The sequence below is a fragment of the Corvus brachyrhynchos genome, unplaced genomic scaffold, assembly GCF_000691975.1.
Source record: "Corvus brachyrhynchos isolate BGI_N302 unplaced genomic scaffold, ASM69197v1 scaffold126, whole genome shotgun sequence".
In the NCBI taxonomy this organism is placed as follows: domain Eukaryota; kingdom Metazoa; phylum Chordata; class Aves; order Passeriformes; family Corvidae; genus Corvus; species Corvus brachyrhynchos.
Genome location: NW_008239283.1, coordinates 407,090 through 430,777, shown reverse-complemented (window position 1 = coordinate 430,777; position 23,688 = coordinate 407,090). Strand labels below are relative to the sequence as shown.

At 40.3% G+C, this 23,688-nt stretch overlaps 2 long non-coding RNA genes across 2 annotated transcripts in view; one reads left to right on the top strand and one right to left on the bottom strand.

Moving 5' to 3' along the window:
- LOC108448165 overlaps positions 1-10,739 on the top strand; it is a 14,440-nt gene extending 3,701 nt beyond the window's left edge. The window contains exons 2-3 of the long non-coding RNA XR_001863961.1: positions 3,744-3,846; positions 9,281-10,739. This is a non-coding gene — a long non-coding RNA (uncharacterized LOC108448165). The remainder of the gene's footprint in view (positions 1-3,743; positions 3,847-9,280) is intronic.
- Positions 1-23,688, bottom strand: part of LOC108448163 — a 242,647-nt gene that overhangs the window by 89,650 nt on the left and 129,309 nt on the right. The window lies entirely within an intron of this gene.

Here is a 23,688-nt window from a genome sequence, read left to right as displayed (position 1 = left end):
TTAATTTAAAAGTATTTATTTGCTATTCTTTTTTAGTGTATCTAGAGGTCAGAGAGATGAAAAAGACACACTTGAGTTATCAATCAAGAATAAATTCCAGGATAAATAGGGACCTTGTTTTCTATTAACAAATAGCATGCAAATAAGTAATATTTGTTTATAACTGTAGTCATTTAGGATTAACAATTTATGGAAAAATGAACCTCAGTTTCAGAAGAAAGTTGTTATGAGAATGGCTTATTAATTTTCATTAGTTTTGCCATATTTGCCACTTTGGGAAATGTTCATCTTAATTTAGAGATAAAGGAGCAGGTTCAGGAAAGATTTAAACACCTAAATATCACGTGAGGTGTTCGAGTCTGAAGTTTGGGTTCTCAGAATGACTTCTCAAAAAAATCCACTATTAAACAGCAAAAGAGTCGCTGGGCTGCTCTGCATCCAGTGTGGCTAAGTTGAAAAAAAAAAATATATATATGGAAAATGAGATGCTGAGGGCATTAGGGATTCCAAGCAGCAAGTCACACCCCCGGGGGGATTGGGATGTGAAATTCTCTGTAGATATCCACACCACCGACAGCAGGATGGGCAAGGGTGTTCCCCTGAGCAGCAGATGGGCATTAATGAGATAAACTGGGAGAGCAGTTCTCAAGATTAAACTTGTGGCACTAGGAGGAAACGAGAGAAAAAAGTAAGAAATCTGAGGCGGTTTTCTTTTTTTAATAAGAGATGTGGAAGGAATGAGGATCCTGAAGAAGAGGGGAGGGTGGCGATTATGGGCATCAGAAGGGAAAATTTAAAGCTGTAATTGAAAGCATTAGATGCAGGTTTAGGAAAAAAAGAGTTGTCCCAAACTGAGATACATTGAGAAATAACAGCAAATGGTCTTGGGAATTGTCTGGTTTTGTGGGAAAGAAAAAAAGGAAAGAAATAGAAGATAATCCTCCCACTACAGATTTTCCTTTCTTGTTAGTGTCAGTAGGTTTAATTTTTGAGAAGAAACTTGGGAATGGGCTGAGTGTAGTACCATCCTGAGGCAAGATCCCTCCTTTCTTGTTTTGCTCCCTCCATCCCCGCAGACTCAGATGCTGCCCCACTGAGAGCTCCAGGCTGGCACGAGGACCCTCCCAACCCTGGCATCCCACTGGAAACACCCCTGCCTGGCTCCAGTCCTGCCACTTCGTTGTAACCTCAGAGTAAAAGCTCAAAGCAAAGAGCAGAGGCAGAGCAGTTTCCTGATACTTGTTCCTAAAAAAAAAAAAAAAAAATCAGATGCTCTCCCGTGATTGGAAACCAAGAAAGAAAAAAGGAGAAGAGGAAATGAGGGACATGAAAATTTGCCGACCTCTTCAGATTTTTGTTACTGGTTTGGTTTTAGTGTCACCAGTGGTGACAGGTGACACATGACTTCCCAAAAAATCTAAAAAAACCATCCTGTTTGTTTCGATTGCTGTCATGATTTATGGCAGGGGTACCACAAATCCCCCCTGCCCCACAGGCCTTTGGTCTAAATTTTAAGTCCAATCTGACACTGGGCTGCTTGAACATCTTCATGTAGTCTGAGTTTAGGCAGGGAATAAAGGAGATGTAATGTGAAAACTATGGCAGAACTGGTTAAAAATGTGTTGTCTGGGTTTTTTTGGTTCCTATTCATATCAGAACTATTCTATGGCAATAGGTTTGTTTTTCCTTGAAAGCCTCTTATTTCACTGAAAATCAACACATATGAAAACTAAAATATTTCCCCTTTTCTTGTCTTTCCTGATGGGGAGAAAGCTTCCCCAAAGGGCAGAGATGTGCCCAAGGAGCACAGGCTCCCAGGCAGCACCTTGGTTCACCTGCCTGCAGACAGAGACTCCCAGCCACCAAAAATGAAATATTTTAACTGGTTTTGTCAGTGCAAAGAGGATCTGTTTTGTTTCCAGAAAGTAGAAACTGACTGCAAGGTTTTGGCTTTGCAAAGCAAGAGAAGAAATACAGATCGTGTGTTGGAAAGGAACTCAAAAACCATCCAGTTCCAACTCCCCTTCTGTGGGAAGAAGGGTTTCTTTACTTGTTCTTTCTGGATTAATGCTCCAAATAAAGAATGAGACAAAAAAAGGTAGAGAAGAAACCAATACATGCCACGATTTCACCTCTGCTCCTACACACTAATGCACACACGTGCACACACACACATCCATCATGGATGAACTTTGAAGTTTTTTGCTCCTGAAAACCAGCTTTAGATGATCTTAATTTATTTATTTATTAGTACTACTGTTCAATTTATATTTTGGCTTGCTATTTATTATGCAAAATAACACGCTCATATTTTATTCAGCAGAGCATTTGATTAGTGTAAAGCTTTATTTGCTGGCCTGCATAACAGCGTTTTGTCTCGTCTGCAGGCAGTGTAAGATATCCCAGATCGTTCATAATTCTGACTGACTCCAAAAGGGAAAACTGCTAAAAGGCTGAAACTCTTTCTCAGCACGTAGATGGCAGCAGGGCCTTTGGTTGTACCAAGTTACAAGTTAATTTTGTCTTTGATGGAGTGACTTGCTACTTTTAACAGTAAATAAACTTTTTTTTTCCACAGGATATTGTCAGTTGCTGAAGGTATCTCAGGATCCTGTGAAAAAAATACTCTTCTCTTTAGTGTACAGTCTCTGAAGTCTCCTGGCCAGCACTTCCATATTCAGAGTCTGTTTCTGTTTTTAAGAGCGATCTGCAATCTTTTAAGATCTTTTTAATCTAAATCTATGGCATTTTATTAGTTTTCAGGTATTTGATAGATGTTCTTTTGTATTAAGATGAATATAAAACATTTTAAGATTTGTCTGCATTAAAGGTAGACAAAAAAATACATAAAATAAATGTTTCTGATGTGCTCCAACCCAAGTAACCAAGGAAGACCAGATGACTTCAAAAGCTGCCTTTAGTTATCTGTATAAAGATAATTCAAATCATTTTCATTTAAAATATATTAAAAGAAAAAAAAAGCTACACTGCAGGATACAGAATAGATGATAACCAATAAAATAGGAAAACAACCTAGGAAGGCCAGTCCAGGAAGCCACAAGTGTATAAACTCAATGTATTTACTTTAAATAACAAATTACGAGCCTGATTCACAATTATTGACTCCAGCACATGTAGGGAGAAAAAACAGTTTGAACGTTTTAAGGGGGAAAGGTCCAGACTGGTTTTCCCTGATAAAGGACCCTGAATGAGGAAAACTTCTTGTCTTCCACACTACAACCAAGATCCTCTTTAGGGCAACATTGTGTGTAGCCCCCAGCGGGGTGGGGACAGCAATGCTCCCAAAAAGAGGGGGAAATTTGCTTTTTTCCCCCAAAAAGATTTTTCTGTGAAGAAACACAGCATAGAAGGACCCCAGAGGGAACCTGAGAGAAATACACCTCTATGTAAAAATACTTTCTAAAGGAGAGAAAAAAGAGAAAAAAAATAAAAACACCAACCGAACACCAAATACGAATTAAAAAATCTTCTCAGGGCAAGGGAAAGCTGTCTCAGCAGCATCACTTTTAAAATGGATAAAAGCCCTTCTCAGAGCTGAAGATAAATCAGTGGCACCAGCTTTAACAAAGAGAGAAACCTTACTTAGGGCTAAGAGACAGCAGGAGTGGTAGGAGTACCAGCTGGAACAGAGATGCACATCAAAGAAATTAAAGCCCTTTGGCTGAAGAAATTACATGGATACTATAAACTAATAACTTTAAATATTAAAAAACCCTTTTCAGGCTACAGCAAAGACACACGTTACAAGCAGCCAGCCCAAGGTTAGCAAGCACTGAGTGAGCACAGCCCCTCAGAACCAGAGACCTTCACCTTGATGCCTCCCAGGTAACAAAGTGAATTGTTTAATCCCTACTGGTTAAAGACACAGCTTGCTATGCTGGTTTACTTTTTTTCCCCACTCTCCCCATGCTTTTTAGTCTCTGTTAAAATACATTTGTTAATCATAGAGCAAAGTTGCACAAAATGTTCTGTCTCAGAACAAGGAGTTACACACAGCCTGTGTTTCGCTCTGCGCTGAAGCAACAGCTTGCTTTTCAGCATGACTCTGGCTTTTCCCTTGCCCTAGACGTTAGGCTTTAGAGAGTTAAATTTAAGGTCTAATTTTCTTTACCAGCAGAATGTATCTCATTTGCTATCAGTGCATGCAGGAGACTTTTTGTCAACATGGTAATTCAAGGAGAAAGTCAGGCTCTCTTTGTTACCAGATTTACAATGGTTTCTTGAAAAGACAGCTTGTGTATACCTCCTGCCTCACTAGAATACTTGCTTGCTTGGCTCCTAACAATGGCTCATTAAATTCAGTCAAACTAGTATGAAACTTACCTTCAAGCAGTTTCACTTGCTGAACCCCATTCTCAAAGGATTTTCTAATCTGCAATTTCTATTTTAGACTTTGAGCAGGAAATTGGAGAGAAAAGAGCACAGAGCACTTTCTGCAGAAACACCCAAACAAAACAATACTTGATGATACCATTTCAGAGGCAGAATAGATTTGTGTCACTCCTGTTTCGAAGGCAATCACGCTCACAACATTTATTCTTAAAGCAGGAGCATTCCCTGATCACTTTGGCTGTAATTAATCTCATATTGGAAGAGAAACTAAGGCTTTTAGCAAACTTTCTTTTTTTTTCCCCCTAAAATCTGTTACTTGGCCGGTCTGCACAAGAAGGTCCAAACCATACAGAGCTCATTACTGGCTGAACTTTTCACTTACACTTCTCACGACAACCCCCCAAAAAGCTGAGATTTAGCTGGACAACCAGCAGCACAAGGACAGAATCTTCCCCTTCCTGCCACAAGTAAGAATAATTCAAATTGGAAAAGCTTTATAGGAATCTCATGATACACCATTTCCTCACTCCTTTTGTTATAGAGTATCTTCTTCAGCACTGAGGTTGTGGCCAAACCTCATATATTTCATATGAGTAGTTAAAGAAGGGAAAAGTCACAAATGAAATCCCCCCAAAAAGATCATAGAATCACAGAATATGCTGAGTTGGAAGGGATCCACAAGGATCATCAAGTCCAACTCTTTGACCCTGCACAGGACACCCCAAGAATTCCAGCATATGCCTGAGAGCATTGTCCGAGCGCTTCTTGAATTCTGACAGACTTGGTGAAGATGCTGGGGTTTGGTGTCTTAAATAATTATACATAAGAAAATATGAGTGTGAATATATTTATTTATTTCTGTTTTTGGGAGGGGATGTTCATGTTTCAGTAACCTTTTATTGCCTGACACAGTAAGTGATGAGGAATCTGTAGGTGATCAGACAGTCCAACTAAGGCATCGAGGACGTTGTCTTTCCCATTCCCTTTGTTTTACTCCCACCCCAGGATTTCACATGCAAAGCTCAGCACAGACATGTCCTTGCACATTTAAACCCTTCCACATAACCCCACTGCCCATCCTTGTCCTGCCACCACTTCCCAATCCAGGGAAGTGCTGTAATAGGGGGTTTGTATCCCATGGGCAGCTCAGACCACACGTGCAGTACAGCAGAAGTGCCATCTGGAAGTAATTCCCCGTTATTACTTCTTATCAGGACTGCTGAGGGGTTTTTATTTATCAAGTATAAATGAATCATAGGGCAAACCGATGTCTGCTCATTAAACTATGAAAACTTATTAGGCTATCCTTTTACTGCTCAAAATAGAAGCCTAATAGAGGTAGGCTCGATCATGCTAACCTACAGCATGAATGTGACATGCAAAGGAAGAAATAGAGTGAAATCTGTCTCAGTTATGCCAGGAAATTACATATTCTTCTTAAAGTAAAATAAACACTTGACAAAGCTGTTAATCATCCCTAGTGGAAAGGATTTACAGATTCAATATTAAGATGATGAGCTTCCCACTGGTCTTAGGAGCACTATAGTCAAATGAATCAATTTTCCTCTGAAATCATTTAGATAAAAATTACATTCACATTGAAGAATATGAATGGTTTGAATGCTAAGATGTCACTTTAAAAATGTGTCGTCCCTCCAGTGAGCTCCTATTAGTCCTCAGTTAATATTTAGTATATTTTGAATGAAAAAATCAAAGCTGCTATCTTATATGTAAATTGTGTATCTGTAAAGTACCATACAGGCTCACGTACTTTTTTCCCTTACAGAAACAGTGTTGCATAAACACACATAGTCTGCAGAGCCTGAATTAAAAAAATATACACGGAAGATTGATTTTTAAATATCACTCATACCCAGACATTTCACATCAAACCACACTAAAGATCTGCTTCAGAAAAATAAATCTGCACATTAAATAGCAGAAGAATAAAGAATATGTATTTATCTTGATTAAGATGATTTCATAAAAGCTCTCAACAATTAAGGGGTTTGGGGTTTTTTTTTCAGTAATTTGAAACAATGCTTTGTTGAGAACATATTTGAAAATTTACCTGCAGTTAAAGAGTATCTGGGGACTCCACTTAAAAAAAAAAAAAAAAAAGCAAGCAAATTTTAGAAGTTACCCATTCAAAGAGAGAGGGAGAGAGAGAGGAAAAGAAAGAACGAGGCAGGGAGATTATAGAATTTAATGATTAAGAATGTGTGCAGTGCAGTATAAGTACATTTGTTTCCTTGGAAACAAACTAGTACTGTTGCACCGGAGAAATTTGTAAGCATTAAAAAATTCTGTAATCAGGCCCCAGGAGAACATATTAAATTTTTTAAAAGGGATAAATATTTGACATTCCTGGCCGTTTCCTGACTGCACTTGTTGATGAGGCCTGCTGTCAATGGGTGGTGTTCCTGACGTGGGGAAAATGGATCCAACACGTGAACCTGCACAGCCAAAACCACTCTTTTAGCTGGTTAATCCATCCAGCAGGATCAACAACTCCGAATCCACAGGCAGATTTAGATCTTTTAAGTAGTGGGTAGATGGCAAATGCAGCTAAATGCAAGTAAAGGTGGACTACCAAACCTGCAATAAAGGTTCAACAGGGGAATTATTAAGAAGAGGGCCTTAAACCTCTGCCTAAGTCACCCTTACTTGCAGAAAGCAGCAGGATGGCTCCCAGGGAGAAGACAGGACAATAATGATCCCATTTATGCCAGGTAAACATTGCACCTATTGGACTTCTGGACTTTGATTGATTCAAATAAAACAACAGGCTCAAAACTCTTGAACCTTCCCTTGTTTCACAACCAAACTCAACACAGTTTTTTCCAGCTGCGGGAAGGCTTATTTTACTTCAGTTTTGTTAACAAGAAACAGAACCAGAGGAGCAAAGAAATCAAAAGAAATTCAATTTACAAGGTGGAGAAAAAATATCCAGAACACCACAAGAAATAGTACCTAAAGAGGCTCCAAAAGAGCCAGAGAGGGACTTTGGACAAGGGCATGGAATGACAGGACAAGGGAGAAAGGCTTCACACTGATGCAAGGCAGGACTAGATTAGATCTAGGGAGAAATCCTTCCCTGTGAGGGTGGGCAGGCCCTGGCACAGGGTGCCCAGAGAAGCTGTGGCTGCCCCTGGATCCCTGGAAGTGTCCAAGGCCAGGTTGGATGGGGCTTGGAGCACCCTGGAACAGCGGAAGATGTCTCTGCACATGGCAGAGGGGTGGAATGGGGTGGTCTTAAAAGTCCCAACCCAAACCATTCCATGATTTTATGAGCTATTACTTTGATGCAATGTCCGTTTGCAAATGGAAATGACACCAGTAAGTCAGAAGAACTTCGGTTCTGGTTGGGTGACTATAAATCTCTATTTTTCTGTTCAGTTACTGTGTGGTGACCTCACCTAGGCTGTAGCTCTATGGCAGTAATGCCATTCACCCTGGAATTCCATATAGATTTATCTGGAAGCAATGCCATTCACCCTGGAATTCCATACAGACTTACCTGTCGCAGGTTTCCAAACCAATACTCTGTCTTGTAATGAAGGTACACAGGGAAAGGTGAGACTGTTTGGTCATTATAAAGCAAACTTGTTTCCTACCAGCAAAGAAACAGGAATGTATTCAATCAGGATTAAAATTATTAATGCAATTAGCTCATTTCAGTTTCTCCCTGTTACACACGAGATGTAAGATGTGGAGGATGAGGTTTTATTGTTATGAGGCAATAATAGTTGCCAAAACGATCCCTGAGTTTTCCTGAATGGAAAAACAAGCCATGGGAAGTTACAGGGAAAGTAAGTGGTAAAAGTAATTCTAGGTACAGGTTTTTCATGTAAGTATAAACCCCGAAATTAGTTTCCAGGAGCAATCTTAAATGTGGAAGTGGAAGCTCACACTTTTATAAAGAATTAGAGGAATGTAACAAGAAAGGTCCCTTTATCCTTCCCTTCATCAAAAAAAATCTGAGCTACTTCTTTAACCTCATCACTCAAAGTCAAGGGATTAAGACTCCATCTTTCACAAAATTAGAAAAGAGATTCCTTCTGCCTGCCTGGATGCTGAACCCAGGGCAGCGAATCTGATGACGTTTGAAACCGGTTTGAAGAAAAAGATGCAGAGCTCCAAAAAAATGTCTTCTATTGAATTAAATGCAAAATTCCAAATGGGAAGAGCTGGATGCTGCGGGGAGGCATTGCCAGTGCTGGAATTTGCAGAATTCCAGACTGCAGGCTGTGGTAGACACTGGGATCCTCTTTGATTCCAGTGATATTTTCCTTATTTCAACATATTGCATTCATTTCTTTTGACTCACTGGTTCTCTGCTGCTCTTCAGTATTTCAGAGTGTTTCTAAAGAGCCCGAGCAGAAAACAAAATGATTTGACGCTTTAATATGTTACTTTGTAACTATATAATATTTAACACTGAAATACTTCTACCAATTCAATTTTAAATTGTTAAACCCACCTCTTACCAAAAAGAGAAGCTACGAGGAGTATTTGTGTCTCATAGATAGAAAAAATCAAGTTGCAAGAGAAAATCAATTTGTGGCCTACTTTCCTTCTGAAATAAATACTTGAAGTCAATAAATGCTACGAAGACCAAGGCAAACTTCACCTACACGTGTCTGGGTTTGGCCTGGTTCATTTTGTCAGGGAATCACAGGATAATTTACCTTGGGAGGCGCATCTAGAGCCAGGTGGTCCAACACCCACTCCATAAAGGGCCAATCTTAGAGCTAGAGAATATTGCCCAAGGCCTCCTCAGCTGGGTTTGGAACACCTCTAAAGATAATTTTCCTAAGATTCCCACTGGGCCCCTCTTCCACCACTTGACCAGCTTCAAAGAGAGAAATTTCAAGCTTGATAAAAAATAACAGCCTTTTTTTTTATTTTATTTGTTTGCTTTCAGATCCTCAGGCTGATACTTTGATGGGATAGAGAAGAAAGTTCAAATGGACATTCTGGCCTTTCCTGTAGCTAATAATGGAAAACAAAGCCCTTTTCTCAGCTATCTCAGCTCCTAACACGACTCTGCCCTCAGTGTGGATACAAATCAGCTCAAAAAATCTCTGTTCTTTTATTTATAGGGAGTTTGAGAGGAAAAAATCCTATCCAGAAACAAATCGTGTTTCCCAAATTACACACCTGGCCTTCAGGCTTGGCTTGGGACTAACTCATCCACTCTTGGGGAATCTTAATGAGTTCTTCCTCTACTTCTGTCTGCTAAAACAAGACTTTTAGGAAAGGTAAATTTCCCACCAGGCAATAAAACATCCCACAAAACATAGCACAGTGTATTTCATGCAGAAATTAGGGACTTACATAGCTTTCCATACCCAAAATTCCCCTTGATATCAATATTTGTTGTTATTAGATAAAGTCACATCAATAATTTTGACCTTTTGATGGTATTTTTGTTTTACCAGTTTTATGCAGACCGGCACTTTTTCGTTTCAAACTTTCTCCCACCCATCCTGTATGCCACTTTTCCCAAAATTCCTTATTCTCAGGGTAAATTTGAGACTGGAACCTCTGACTCCTGTGCACTGTGATTATCTATGGGAAAAGTAAAACTGAGCCAGCTCTAGGGAGAGCTTTTCCTTTGGATCTCTGCAGGGACCCAAGGGCATTGCTCCTTTGATACTATTTTTTTAGGAATCCTCAAGTCCGTCTGTGTGCAGTGGAAAGTTTATTGTGATATGACCATGTGGTAATAATATATCAAAGTCCAGCATTAAAATATTTCTAAAACATGAAAAATGGGCTGCTCATAATGTTAAAGAAGGACAAGCAAATTTGCTGACAATGTGGGTAATTTCCTGAAATCAGAGTTCATCTTGTACCAAAGTCATGTTCTGTGGACAACAGAAACAAGCAGAGCATAAATCACTCACTCGCACACACTATCTCCTCTGTCCTGATAATCACATGGGTTTGGGATCACAGCAGAGCACACTATGCCTTAGAAGAATAATAAGGGCCTCTTTCAATATCCATGGAAAACAATGGAAAGGCTCCTGTTGACATGGACTTCAAGGGATGAGTATTTCATCTGGCTGTAACACCACAAAGGTCTTAAAACAAGACCTGCAGTGAGATTTGTGTCAAAAAACCCCATACTGAAACTAGGTATGAAAGTGTACTTTTAATCTATACAATGAATACACACGTGTAAGAAAGTCATTAAGCACAAATAAAGGTGGATTTTTCCATTTTTCACACCTGGCAAATGGATTGTGGAAAGTTTCTCCTAATTTAATCAACAGTCTTAAATGTATGATCAAATATTCTGATTTTTCAAAAAAATCTGTATATTGGTTTAACTGTTGGAGCATAAGCAGTCCCAATGACTTTGAGAACACACATATTAAAACTTAAATGACCACACTTGCATTCTAAATATATGAATATTTTATAAATCACTGTGAGGGCATTATATTTTGAAAGGCATTAAAACTCTTTTTATTCCTTGGGGTTTGGGTTTTCATGTTTCGAAAGTAGCAGCTTCTTCTTACTGTTTATAAGAATTTAAAACAGCATCAGTTAAATGTAGTCTCACTTTCTAGTTTGGGACACATCCTGCTCTGAAATATTTTACATCTTAAACATTTCTTTTCAGCAGGGTGGTTAGGAGCATGTCCACCTATGACAACCTGGGACTGCATTACCCAAAGAGAAAGAACCCTTTAACACAGGAAAAGTAAGGCTGGGTAACAAATAAATTAGATACAGACATGAGATAATAGAAAGCACAGTAATCAGAAGACATGTTTTATTATTACAGGTGGAGATAATGTTGGGAAAAAAAAATGTGGGAGAATGCCTTGGGCTTGTTTTAAGACCAACACAAAAATGCAATACCTTTATGTCTGCTTTAGCAGCTTTTTCTTAAGTAAGGTTTATTTTTGCCCCATATTTATTTACTCTTCACATGTAAAAACAGGCCCATTGAAATATTTAAACGTGCCAAATACTTGGGATTTAACATGACCGTGTCTGAATGCGAGGTCATTGTTTTGCTTACAGCAATATTTCCTACAGTCACATAAAAACCTCCCCTTCCATAAACTTCAGTGGAGTCAATAAGAAATTCTTTTACTGACCTACAGAAGGTTTCTACACTTTTATTCTCTTTTATAAAATAGGCTAAAAATTCAGGTAAGAACTTTGGTCCTCTCTAAGGTCTTCCTTCATATGATCATGATTATTGTCCTGGGTGACTGAATGTCAGAAATTCTTGCAGGTATTTTTTTTTTAGGTTCTACAACTCAAATTGCAAGAGAAAATTATATTTATAATCCTCTACCATTAACCTTCATATCAGAAAGAAATAGCTTTGGAAAGATGTGTAAGTATTCCTCAAAATCTGTTTTGAGGAATTTAATGATCATTAACCTGCTGCTAACCAAGATTAATAATGATCTAAAGTACATGCAATACAGCTAAGAATAATTATACAAATTCTGTAGCTTTTCTCTTGAATTTTTAAATTCAAACTTGGAATAAGAGTACTGCCCCATAAATTCCACCATTTTAATCAACAAAAGTCTTGCTAACGTATGTGTTAGAAACAGGAGGTTTAAATATTGGCTACATTTTTACCTGTATTCCACAAGAAATTGGCCATTTTATGAGAGTTAAGACAGAGAGCCCATTATAACCATGAGAAAAATGTTTTTCAAAAGTTGAAAGAGAAGGCAAAATGAAATGTGAATATTAACTACACGCCCCAATTTCTCCACCCACCCTCCAGCCATTTATAGGCAGTTCATAGAAGGTCTACTGGATTTGCTATCACACAGTGACAGAACAAAATATTTCAGTACTTTGCAAACTTGTAATTTTGTAAGTGAAGATTTGAAATGTTGGTATCCAGTACAACTTCTACAAAATTATCCTTCTAATTAGCATAAGCTCTTAAAATAGTTTCTGAGAACATCTTCCTGCAAATTCCTTTTCAAACAATATTAATTTTTTTTAATAATCATAGAATCACATGATACTTCTTTTTAAATAGCATTTTAAAAGTGAACACAGTGAGTATAAGTGCTGTTAGAACAATTTTTATTTGATTATTGAAATGTATACTTGTATTGCCTTTTTGTTTGTTTTGGCAAAATTGCCTGAAAATCCTGGAGCCAGAACCGGTTCAGGTAATCGCAAGTGATTTGTTCATTTCAAGTAAGAATTATACCATATGCCACACTTGAAATTAGAATTTAATCATCACCCACCACGCAGAGAATACAGACAGTTTTGATAAAATTCCCTTTTCCAACTAAAACAGTCATACAACGTTTGTTGTCTTCCTTCAGTACAAGGAAGAAAAAAGAACAGAATAAAAACTGCTTCCATTAAAGAAGGATTGCAGAGAAACTTTTCCATACTTGCACCCTCTACCAAGATAGAGCTGGACAAATGCTGGGAAAAAATGACTTATGAACCTTGCACACAGATATCCCTCCCTGTCCTTAGCTGCACCACAGTTTTGCTAGCAATTCTTTGCCAACACTTAATTTTTAAAAGCATCTTTATGCACAAGAAATAGGTTCAGATTTAATGAATTAATCCCCCACTGGGACCTATCTCCAGGTAGGTTATTCTACACAAGTTTATCCAACCAGGCCAGAAACAAAACCTGTATTTGTGCACTCCAAATCATCGCCTAACTTTTGGGTACTGAGGAAAGTAACTTTTAGGGCAAGTCAAATCTCACATAACCTCAGCTCAGGAAGCAGGAGGGTTCCTCCAGCCTCACTGGTAGCAGGACATCAAGTGGCAAAATAAATGCATCAGCCAAAAGAAAGGACTGGAACACTGGGAAGAGAGCTGGGTCACCAGTTATATCCAGTCTTGAGAGGAAGTAAAACAACCAAGAAGAAGCTGATAATATTGTCTGATCTCTTTCAACGGGAAAATTGAAATGAGATGCAGATAGCAATCAGTGCCGAGCTGTTTTTGTCAGCAAGGAAATGCAGACCACCATGTCCTTTCCTCCTTTGTATCTGACTTCACAGCCCCCACCAGCATCCCCTCTTTGGAAACTTTTCCATGTGAAAATATTTAACACCTGTGTGGGAGCTCCGCATCACTGCAAGCAGGAGAAATTCACCATGAGCATTATCAGGTCGCTCTTTTAGGCAGCAACAATTTTCAGACACAAACTCCAATGCTGAACCAATGTTTTCATTGTAAAATATATTCCTGAGTTTAGAAGGAGAACCCAACATATATAAATCAGGAGAAAACTCCACCAAATATATTTTGCTCTAGCAAACCATAAGTTTGCCTGATTGAGATGTACAGAAGGAGATGGGTAATGTGTGTGCAAACAAATATTTCCCAAAAATCAACGACTCGCCCTTTACAGAAACATCCACGTTCACACATAAACAGGAGGAAAGACAGGCAGGTAGCAGAAAGTGGAAGGGGTTAAATAGATAAGGAAATGCAGTGCATAAAGCTAAATTTGAAGGAATATATTTGTTTTAAACCTTGGTTGAGTAGGGCAGGAACAGAGCCATTGATATGCTGATCACTGTAACAACACAGAGCACGGAGACAATGTAAAACTTTACTCCTACATCTGATTCAGGGTGCTGCTGAATAGCAGTTGTTGGAATTTATACAAATAACTGTTCCTCTAGTCTATGTTTATGATATTTTATTAATCTTTCTACTATTACTATTATTATTAATAATACAGGAGTGCTGTTTCTGCAAAGCTGCATTGTGTTCTCGCAGACATCTGCGCTTTGAAGAATTTCCTTTCAAAATTATAAAATATTTATACAATAAATCATCAGATGATTTAAAATTAAATCATTCTCGTTGTATTTATGTTCATGAATCAAATGTGACTTTTCTCGCTTTACATAGGTCTGTGCTGTTTCCAACCTCAACCTTTTGCAAGTGACATTTTCATTTAGAATCTTATCATTTCATAATTATTACCTTTCAGAACTCCTAGGGAGAGAACAAAAGCTTCCTCTTTGTATTTCCATTGTTATGTTTCTTTGAAGAACAAATTAAATTTCAATCCCAGCCAAAACAAACTTTTAAAGTACAAAATAAATGAAAAATTACGTGCAAAAAATAACAAGCTGTGCAAGCTTAAAGTGGCCTCTCGTGAGCACAGGTACATTCTAGATAATTTATTACTGTGTTCTCTTTGTTTAACCAGTAGACCAAGCTCAGGCTAAGGAAACATGGCAAACATCTTACTGAAGGTGATCTGAGCTGCTCTAAACTGACACCAGGACTCTTGTGATGTTAATAAATGAGAAGGGATTGTTTATACCCCCAGAGTAACTATTTACCATCTCTCAGATTATCATTACCTTTTAATTGTCCTCTGATCTGTCCGAAGAGGAGAAATCTGATTATTTCTCAGCTCCCTTGCAAAATGGGGAGCCACACTCTATAAAATACCACATTTACAAGGTTGTAACTAATAGTAATCCTCACGTTCATCAGATTCTTTTAATTTCACTCCAGTGGGCAGATTATTCTCTCTTTTTTTTTTTTTTTTTTTTTAGGTAGATACCGTGGTTTGGGTTCATAGAAAAGGCACAACAGTAACAGTAAAATGAAGCAAAATATCTGTGAGCCTGGAAGGAGCTTCTTTTTCAGGGAAATTTTGGTTTGAAGTAAGGAAACAAACAAACTTTGCATTATCCAAAAAAAAAAAAAAAAATCAGCCTGGAAGTAGGAGGAGGGGTAAGAAATCAAGGGACCTGGAGAGTGTTCAAGTCCCAGCAAGGGACAGGAATGTAAGTGGCTCCTGGCAGCCCCGTCCGGATGAAGAGCCGGGGTGGCGGCACTCGAAGCCTGGCAGAGCGCGCGGCGCTGATGGCAGCGAGGGAGAGAGGCACTCACCTCGTAAAACAGTGACACCTGGGTGATGCAGCAGCCTGCAATCCCTCCTTCCCAAGCCTTGGAATCCCAGGTTCTCCAGCACACGGAGGGGTTTTATGAGATTCACCAACGCCCCGGAGAAGCGAGGAGGTCGGGGATGGCATGGCCACACGCAGGGCCCTGTGCCCCAAATGGACCCTGCTTTGATTAAAAGTTGTGAGCCCATCGTGTTTTAACATCAGCTCAGCTGCCAAATCCGCCGAAATTCACCCATTCCAAGCTAGAAGTAGCTGCACGGTCCAAAATTATGAGCAAAACAGAATAAAACAATATTTTGTTTGGACTCAAAAAAATAATTTATTGAAAACAAACATTACAAATCTATTTTATTTCCCCCTGGAGCCTTGCAAAGAGAACCAATATTCAGCTGATATATTTTGTATATGGCCACAGTTATACATTAACCTCGGTGATTTAAGCTGCAGTTGTGCCTAAACACCCTTGGTCAGCATGGAGCCCCTCGTGCGAGGCACAAAGTGCCACCACGATAGAGAGCTGGGACAGGGAGGGGACACTGAGACACTGAACTCCCCTCAGCTTGGTTAGCACTGGGGCTTAACTCCTTCATTATCGAGGTCTCCCACCAAACCTTGAGCATTCCCAGCTGCCTGGTTTCAAATACACTTTTCCCAATCCATGCCCTTCCCAAATCACCACTGCAGCATCCCCTAACGCCTCTGCTGTTGAAACCACTTCGCAGTTTTTCCAGGGTTTTTCAATTCCCAAGTGTAGTATCCCTAAATTTTGCCTAATGTAGATATCAGCCAATATTACTGTGTTATAGATGACATGGGAAGGAGTCCCAAATCATGTCAGCTAGGGACATAAACAACTTAAGTTTTAATCCTTTCCAGTGATATCACTGTTTCAGAAGTGAAAAGAATAAGATATTATTTCAGTCATTTGATCTTCTTATTTTGGATATACACTGGATTACTTAGGGGGGAGTTTAATCCAATTAGGATTGCCTCTCTCAGCCTAGACAAAAATCAATGGGGAGCTCCTTCTCAGTGAAGGACACAACTCACCCTAAATAAAGGGAGAAACCGGTTCATCAATATTCCTCACGTACAATTTTAAACCTGCTACTCATCAATCCTACTTTTCAGAGAAACTGGTTTGGGCTTTGCTATTTTTTTTTTTTTTTTTTCCCAAAGAATAAGATGTAAATCTACTGCCATCAACTTGGTGTTATTCCGAAGCTCTAAGAAGAAAACCACCTGGTATTTTTCTTCAGCCCCTCTATATGCATATGCAAATCCAACAGCTTCAGGATCTGCCAAACTATTTACCAAGTTTGTCAGGGAAACAGCCTCCGAAACAACCTTCTTTCAAAACAATTTTCTATGATTCTAAATTCTTCCTTTGAACGCTATTTTTGTCTCTGAAAGCATATTCGCCCTTGCAGTCTGACTGCTTGTTAAGGAAAAGCAACGAGAAAAACACTGAAATCTCACTGTTGGCCTATGTTCTACTGCCAGTGTTCAAACATCAGGATCCCAACAGTATCCCAGCGCCTGAAAAACATCTCCTTTTCTTTGCAATCTGCCCGGGTTGTGGATGAGAAATTGCCAGTAGAAATTACAACATTTGCCATGACTGAGATGGGGTGGGTTTTCGCATTTGGATTGAATGAAACCATGGAAAATGTTGTTAGTAACAACTCCAATGTTATAAAAAATCACCAAGTGACAGATTTCAAGATTAAAAGGAAATATTAAAAATCTCCTTCAATATTTAAAGCTTACTTAACTAGTAGCACTTCACTTGACACTGACTCATGTCATTTTCTTTCATTCCTCTTTTGATCCATGTAAAGCAGTTACATGATTGCAAATATCTTATCATGTCACCTTCTCATATGGATATGAGATGAAAGAATATTATCTCAAGCTGAGTGATAAGTCCTGTACCAAAACTACGGGTGGAATCTGCACAATCTGATGCTAAATGGGAGCAGGGGGGTGGCGGCACTGGGCATTTTTTCTTCCTGATATTCTCTGTTGAGGATAGTTGAGAAAAAAAGGTCTTATTTTAATAGGTTATTCAAGGCTCATAATTAACCACTGAGATTTTACACCAGGTTAGCTGAGCTTCTTGTCAAGGCACAGGGATCACTCAAATTGCTTTTATTTGCATGATTACGAAGTGGCAAACCATCAATACTCCTTCACCTCTGATTTTAAACATGCAAAGGGCATCAAAAGGCCTATTAACATGAAGTAAAATTAACCCTCATCTGTTTTATTTTAAAGGGACTCTTCCCTCCCCCTCCTTGCCCCCCCCTTTTCTTATTTGGGGAACTGGGTTCCTTTCCCATACTTGGTATGTAGTACATCTTTTTTTCTCAGACTTAATTCTCCAAGTCTGGTCTGTCAGCCAGTATAAACAACACTTGATGAATGAGACTCAAGGTGTTTAGTCACCTGAAGCAGCTGTTTGAAGTAACTCTACACACAGCCTGAGGCCCGTGTTTTCACAGCTGTGGGAACTCTTCAAAAGCTTTTCCTCTTGGCCTGCTCCTTTGCTGTGGCTTTAGACTCTTAGCACAAAATCTGGACAATTTCAAAAGGGCACAATGAAACTAGAGACAGCAATTTTTGATGATTTTGGGCCAAAAAAAGGGCCTAGAATAAATAAATGGAGTACATTTGAAAGTGCTTTACCTAGGTGGGCTATATATCTAAGAACTGCTCGCTCTACATGTGCCCATGCCCTCACTTAAAAGGGGAGATGGGGGGGGTTCAAGCCCTGCTCTCTGTTTACAGCTATTTTCACTTTCTTCTCTGATGCGGCAGATTAGAAACTCAATGTTTATGGGCCTGGAAAAGCACATACCTGAAATAAACTCAGCAAGATTTTCAGAGTTGGAAAGCTCTCCAAACTCATAAATAGAGTTTGCAATGATTAGTGATCTGTGCTCCCCGCTGGGAAGCTGTGGAGAATTGGCCTCGTGGAGGTCGTGTGATTGCTTCTCCTGGCTCCAGGGCTGTGCCTTTGTGATCTGCCTCACTGTGTCCATGTAGGCAGCCAAAGAAGTGATGGGGCCGAATTAAAACAAAAAATAAAAAAATAAACCAAAACGGAGCAAGGCGCTGAGCTGGCAGGGAAATCACAGTTTTGCAAACGCGGGACCCAATGGCGCAGCTGGGCTGAAATGTTATATGCAGAATGAGGTCATGGATCAGAAAATGGATTTTATTTGGAGGTGGGAGTGGACTGCAAGCCTCAAAGCGTGGTGACGAACTCCCTGGAAAATCCTGAGCGACAAACGGGCAGGTTCTACCTCCCCAGGATGAGCAGCACGAGGCTCCTCGCGGGCTCAGACAGATACTGCCCAGCCTGTGAGTAACGGCGGGGCCACCACACCAGCCCCAGAAGGTGAGCATCCCACGGGAAAGGGAGATGGAAAATAACTCCAGCAAAGCATTGACGCGAGCCCCAGAAAGGGATGTGAGTCGACAGATTTAATCGGGGAGGTTGTGTCAGGTGGATGCTTAATTCACTGAATAATGCTTTCCATTTCTGAGTTCACCCAAACAAGGAAACATGGGCACATCCAACCTCAGCTTTCAAATGTGTCCAACAAAAGGCATCAGGAAGCTTGCCAGGAAGAGTGAGGATGGGACAAACTACTCCTGAGACAGTAGAACAAACATGCCCCAGCCGTAGCTGTTTTAACACCACATGCCTCCCACACATTTCTCCATAAATCCTTCTTTTCTTGCCTCTCATTTTCTCCAGTTTACAAAAATTCTCATGTTAACAGAAAACGTTTAGTTTAAATTGATCCTCAGCCATCCTTGGCATGTATTACATATGCTCACTCTTTTATGTTTTATAGCTTATGTCATCCTGTATTTATCATTTAGTGAAGGCCTTATATTTCTGGCTTGCTGTTGCCCCTTATCAGATGATAAAATGTTCCCTCAGGAAGGAGAGAATTTTTATGAATTATGATGATACTATAGAAAATAAATGACTTATTGGCACTACAATCAGGCTATACATGGAAGCATGTTCTTCAAAAGTTTATAGAATCAGAGAGTCACAGAATCCTGGAATGGTTTGGGTTGGAAAGGACCTTAAGAACCACCTAGCTCCAGTCTCTAGCTGTGCTCTACATGAGAAAGGTGCCAACATTGTCACTCCCAGGGAAGGAAATTCCCCGAGGACGGAGTGGCCATGTGGTGGCAAGGACGGTGTTTCTGCCTGGTCAGAGGTTTAGGATGAGCCCTGGGGATGAGCTGTGTCCTGGAATCTCAGCACTAAACTGCCTGTTCCTTCATGGCTTTCATTTTCCTGTGTCAGGCGGTGGTGGAGTTTCCAGATACTTTGAGAACTACAGGGCATAAAAATCTCCAGTGCAGATAATGAGGATTTGAACGTAAATAAGCCTTTTAAAACATATTCTATGTTACCGTCCACACCTGGATGCCCAGGGGTCTCTGGGTACATGTGTTTTGCAACGATACTGAAGGTCAGGTGGTCCAAACTCCATCCTGGTCCTTGCCTTCACCCTTCTAATGTGCTCCCACCCCATTCCCACTCCTGACCAACCCCCGAGAGGTTTCAAGCAGCCAGCACCAAAGCACATCTTGCACTACCAGAGACACAGCTAGGCTGGTCCCTTCTCTGCACAAACATGACATAAATACTGACACTGGTCACACATCAACAGAGTCAAACTTTGCTAACGAGCCACTACAAAATTCCAGATAAATAGGCAAACCCGCTGCTGAACAGCATATTGCAACCCTTCCCACCGTGCACACGTGCAATTGTACATAGAGGGGCTTGCTGTCTTTCTCCTCAGCAGCAAATTAAATAAGAAGAAAAGTTTCAGGTAAAGATGTTTACTTAACTTAAACTAGAAAAGTAGTTTATACTGCCAAAGCCTGGAGCTACACAAAACAGCCCACAAGCAGCCAGGGGAGTGTTCTCCTCAGAAAGGTACTTCAAGCTTTATTTTCACTTTTCAGGTAAATCCTGTTCAGGGGAGTGAGGGCTCCCAGGCACCATTTGTGCAAGGCCACTCACTTCTACGCATCTCTCAGCTAGAACCAGATCTGCCTTTTGATTTTGCTCTGTGCGAAGCAGTTTCTCAACCCCTGCATAATAAACAACCAACAACTCCCAAAACAGATTCAGGGTTTTGTCAGTGCCGTGGGGCTCTCAAGGGGACATTCCTGGACAACACCACAGCCAAGGAGGATGCCACCTGCATGACATGGACTTCACTTGACCATCACCTCTGAGCCCCTTGGTCAGCCAGCCCAAGGACTGAGCCACCTTTGGGGTTGGAACAGGTTTAAGGGATACAGGACCCTAAGGCTTATTTTTAAGGGAAAGTTAAAGATTTCATACAAGCTGAACAGCAGAACCCTAAGCCCCATATGAACACTAAGGTAAACATTCCCTGGAGCATTTTATGAGTTCCTTCTCACCACAAATGGCAGCATTTTACAACACAATTTAAGTAGAACACATTCAACAGGTCACTTAAGCAATGTGATGACTCTGGGATCCATTTGCTGTGACAGAGCTGTGCCCTTCCCACCTCGTCAGCTGGATCATTTTTGAGGTGATTTTACAGAGTTTTTAGATGAAAGGAATAAAATCTGGGAGGACTGACTTTAAAGCAATAATATACTTTTGCTATGCAATGTTATACCTCCATTAACCAATATTCAAAACTGTTGAATGCATAGGTAATGGCAACTATATATAGAAATGGTATTTTGTCTTTAAAGAAGTGAAACACATTAAACTTTATGTGATGAGATGTTAAAGTAAGAATTGGTAAGAGAACCTTACTCCACATATGCATGTAAATGGCTTTATGGGGATATCCTGTTGGAGATGATGGGTTCCTTATGAGCAACAGCTCCTGAGCAAAAGGTTCCCTATCCTGTAAACACAAAAATGTGAGACACAGCTGGGAAGTTTGCCTACAGGCAAGGCTTCAGGTGAGTAAAATGAGCAGCCAAAGCTTGAGGAAGAGAATTCAGGAAGACCTATCACTGCCTTTGCCCAGAAACAGAAATGGAGAGGAGAAAAAAAAAAAAAAAGAAGAAAGGAAGACAGGAATAAAAAAAAAGAAAACGAAAAAATGTGGAAAGAAAAGGGAAAAGAATGTAATTTACTACCTAACTTCTAAAAATGTGGTGTAATATTTCAGGCTGAACATATATGTGTACATATATATATATAACATGGTTATTGGAGACACCAGAGACACCACAGTGCAAGGTTTTTCTTCTCTCTGTCTCTAAAACATTTTCCCAGGTTAAGTACAATTCCCATGACTGTCATAATGGCTCATCTGGCTCTCAGGCTGGATAGTGGTACTGTGCGTTGTGTTTGGCTGTGAATACCAGTGCACCCAATGATTTCCTTTTCCATGACATTTCTGAGAAACAAATACTGGACCTGATTCACATCCAGCCACAAATATGAATCAAAACCCAATACAAAATTGGATACACGCTGGAAATTTGATAACTTGTGAATATGAATTTACTCCTGTAGTTGCTGAGCTGCTAGTGGAAATCTGGAGCATGCTTGGAATTACAATTTTTGCTGTCCAAAAACGTGCATAGCTTGTTCCCTGTAATCGTGTTTCTGATGAAGTCAAAGGCAGAAATCCCACTGAAAGAGCTGGGGAGGAAGGACTTTGTTTTAAAGACATACACTTTATGGAAGCTTTCCTACTCGCTGTCCTTTCAGTGTAAAATATGAGTCAGTCTAATCCCTTTCTTCTTCTGTGCATTAATAGAGACTTGAAAAAAGAAGTTACAATTTTTATAAATTGGAATGAAGTGGCCTCTGTTTTCCAACACTTGCCAAAGCATATGGGGTCAAACCCAAACAGTCACCCACCCTAGCCAGCTACATGTCTTATTTAAACAATCAATTAGTGTCAAAGTTTCCAGTAATTAATTTCTCTACCAATTTACATATTTCATTCCTTTCTTTTTTTTTTTTTTTTTTTATGTTTTGCTTTCATGTTTTGAAACTGTAACGCACTAACATCTATTTAAAGCAACCTCCCCTACCCGGTGATTGATGTTAGATACAACAATTACAATGCCAGTACCAGGGATAATTCTTTGCAGATGTTGTCAAATTACAGGTTAAATGAGGAAAAAAGTTCCTTTCTTCCGGCCACCCACTCTAGTTCCCTTGAAATAGGTGCACATACTGTATATCCTGTGCTGTAGGTGCAGTAATTCCCCGTCCAGTCACTCATCTGGTTTAAATGACTTCCATTTGCCATTTCAAAGGATGACAGAACACTGTGTTCAGATTGTTTTGCAGGTACCAAAAACACAGTAACTCTGCTTTGTGTTTTAGCTGGCAAAGAGAAGTGAGCTCGATCTGGCAAGGCTGTGCTGGTTTTCCCCTTAATATAAATAACATTTGCCATTGTGGAGAAAAAAAAAGAAGAAAATTGGGGGGGAAAAAAAGTGAGGTTAGATTATTTTAACCCTTCATAAACCTTTGCACTCTTTGAGATAAAACAGGATCCTTGTCTTCATGTTATAATCATAGCAGGGTGTGTTTTGTGTTGACAGCTGAAAGATTGAGCATAGGTCTTGCAGTCTGGGGAGATGTGATGAAACTTCTCCATTACCCATCCCTTGTAGTGGAAGCCAGGCACGGTGACATTCCCTGAACCCAGGAGAAGGAAGGGAACAAGCCATAAACAAAATATGGAAAAAATCAAGAACAAATTGAAGAACTGGCTTTGCCTGCCCTGGTGTGAGGCCGGGATCGTGCTGTGCTCAGGAGGGGGGCAGAGTGTGCTGCTCCTGGGCTCAGCCAGGAAACCTGCACCCTTGGCACAGCCCACAGCCACGCTCTGCAGCGGCACGTGGTGGGACAGCCATGGGCTGTGTGACATCAAGGTGGGCTTGGCCACTTGGCACCAGTCCTAGGCACGTTTGACCCCTGCTGTCTTGGGCTTGCAGGGCCAGGTTTTGGTAGCAGGGGGGCTGCAGGGGTGGCTTCTGTGAGTTTCTGGAAGTGGAACTTGAAGCAGGTTTGCTGGCAGGACTTGGAACCCCACCTAGGACCCACGGTGGAGCAATTCCTGAAGGATTGACCCCGTGGAAGGGACCCACACTGGAACAGTTCATGCAGAACCGTAGCCCATGGGAAGGACTTATACTGGAGAAGTTCATGGAGGGCTGTCTCCTGTGGAGAGAACCCCAGGCTGGAGCAGGGGATGAGTGTGGAGACCAACCCCTAAGGAGGAAGGAGCAGCAGAAACGTCTGAAGAACTGACCACAGCTCCCATTCCCTGTCCCCCTGCACCATGAGTGAAGGAGGGAGAGAAAACTGGGAGTGAAGTTAAGCCTGGGAAGTGGAAAGGGGGGGGGGGGGGGGGGCGCGTGT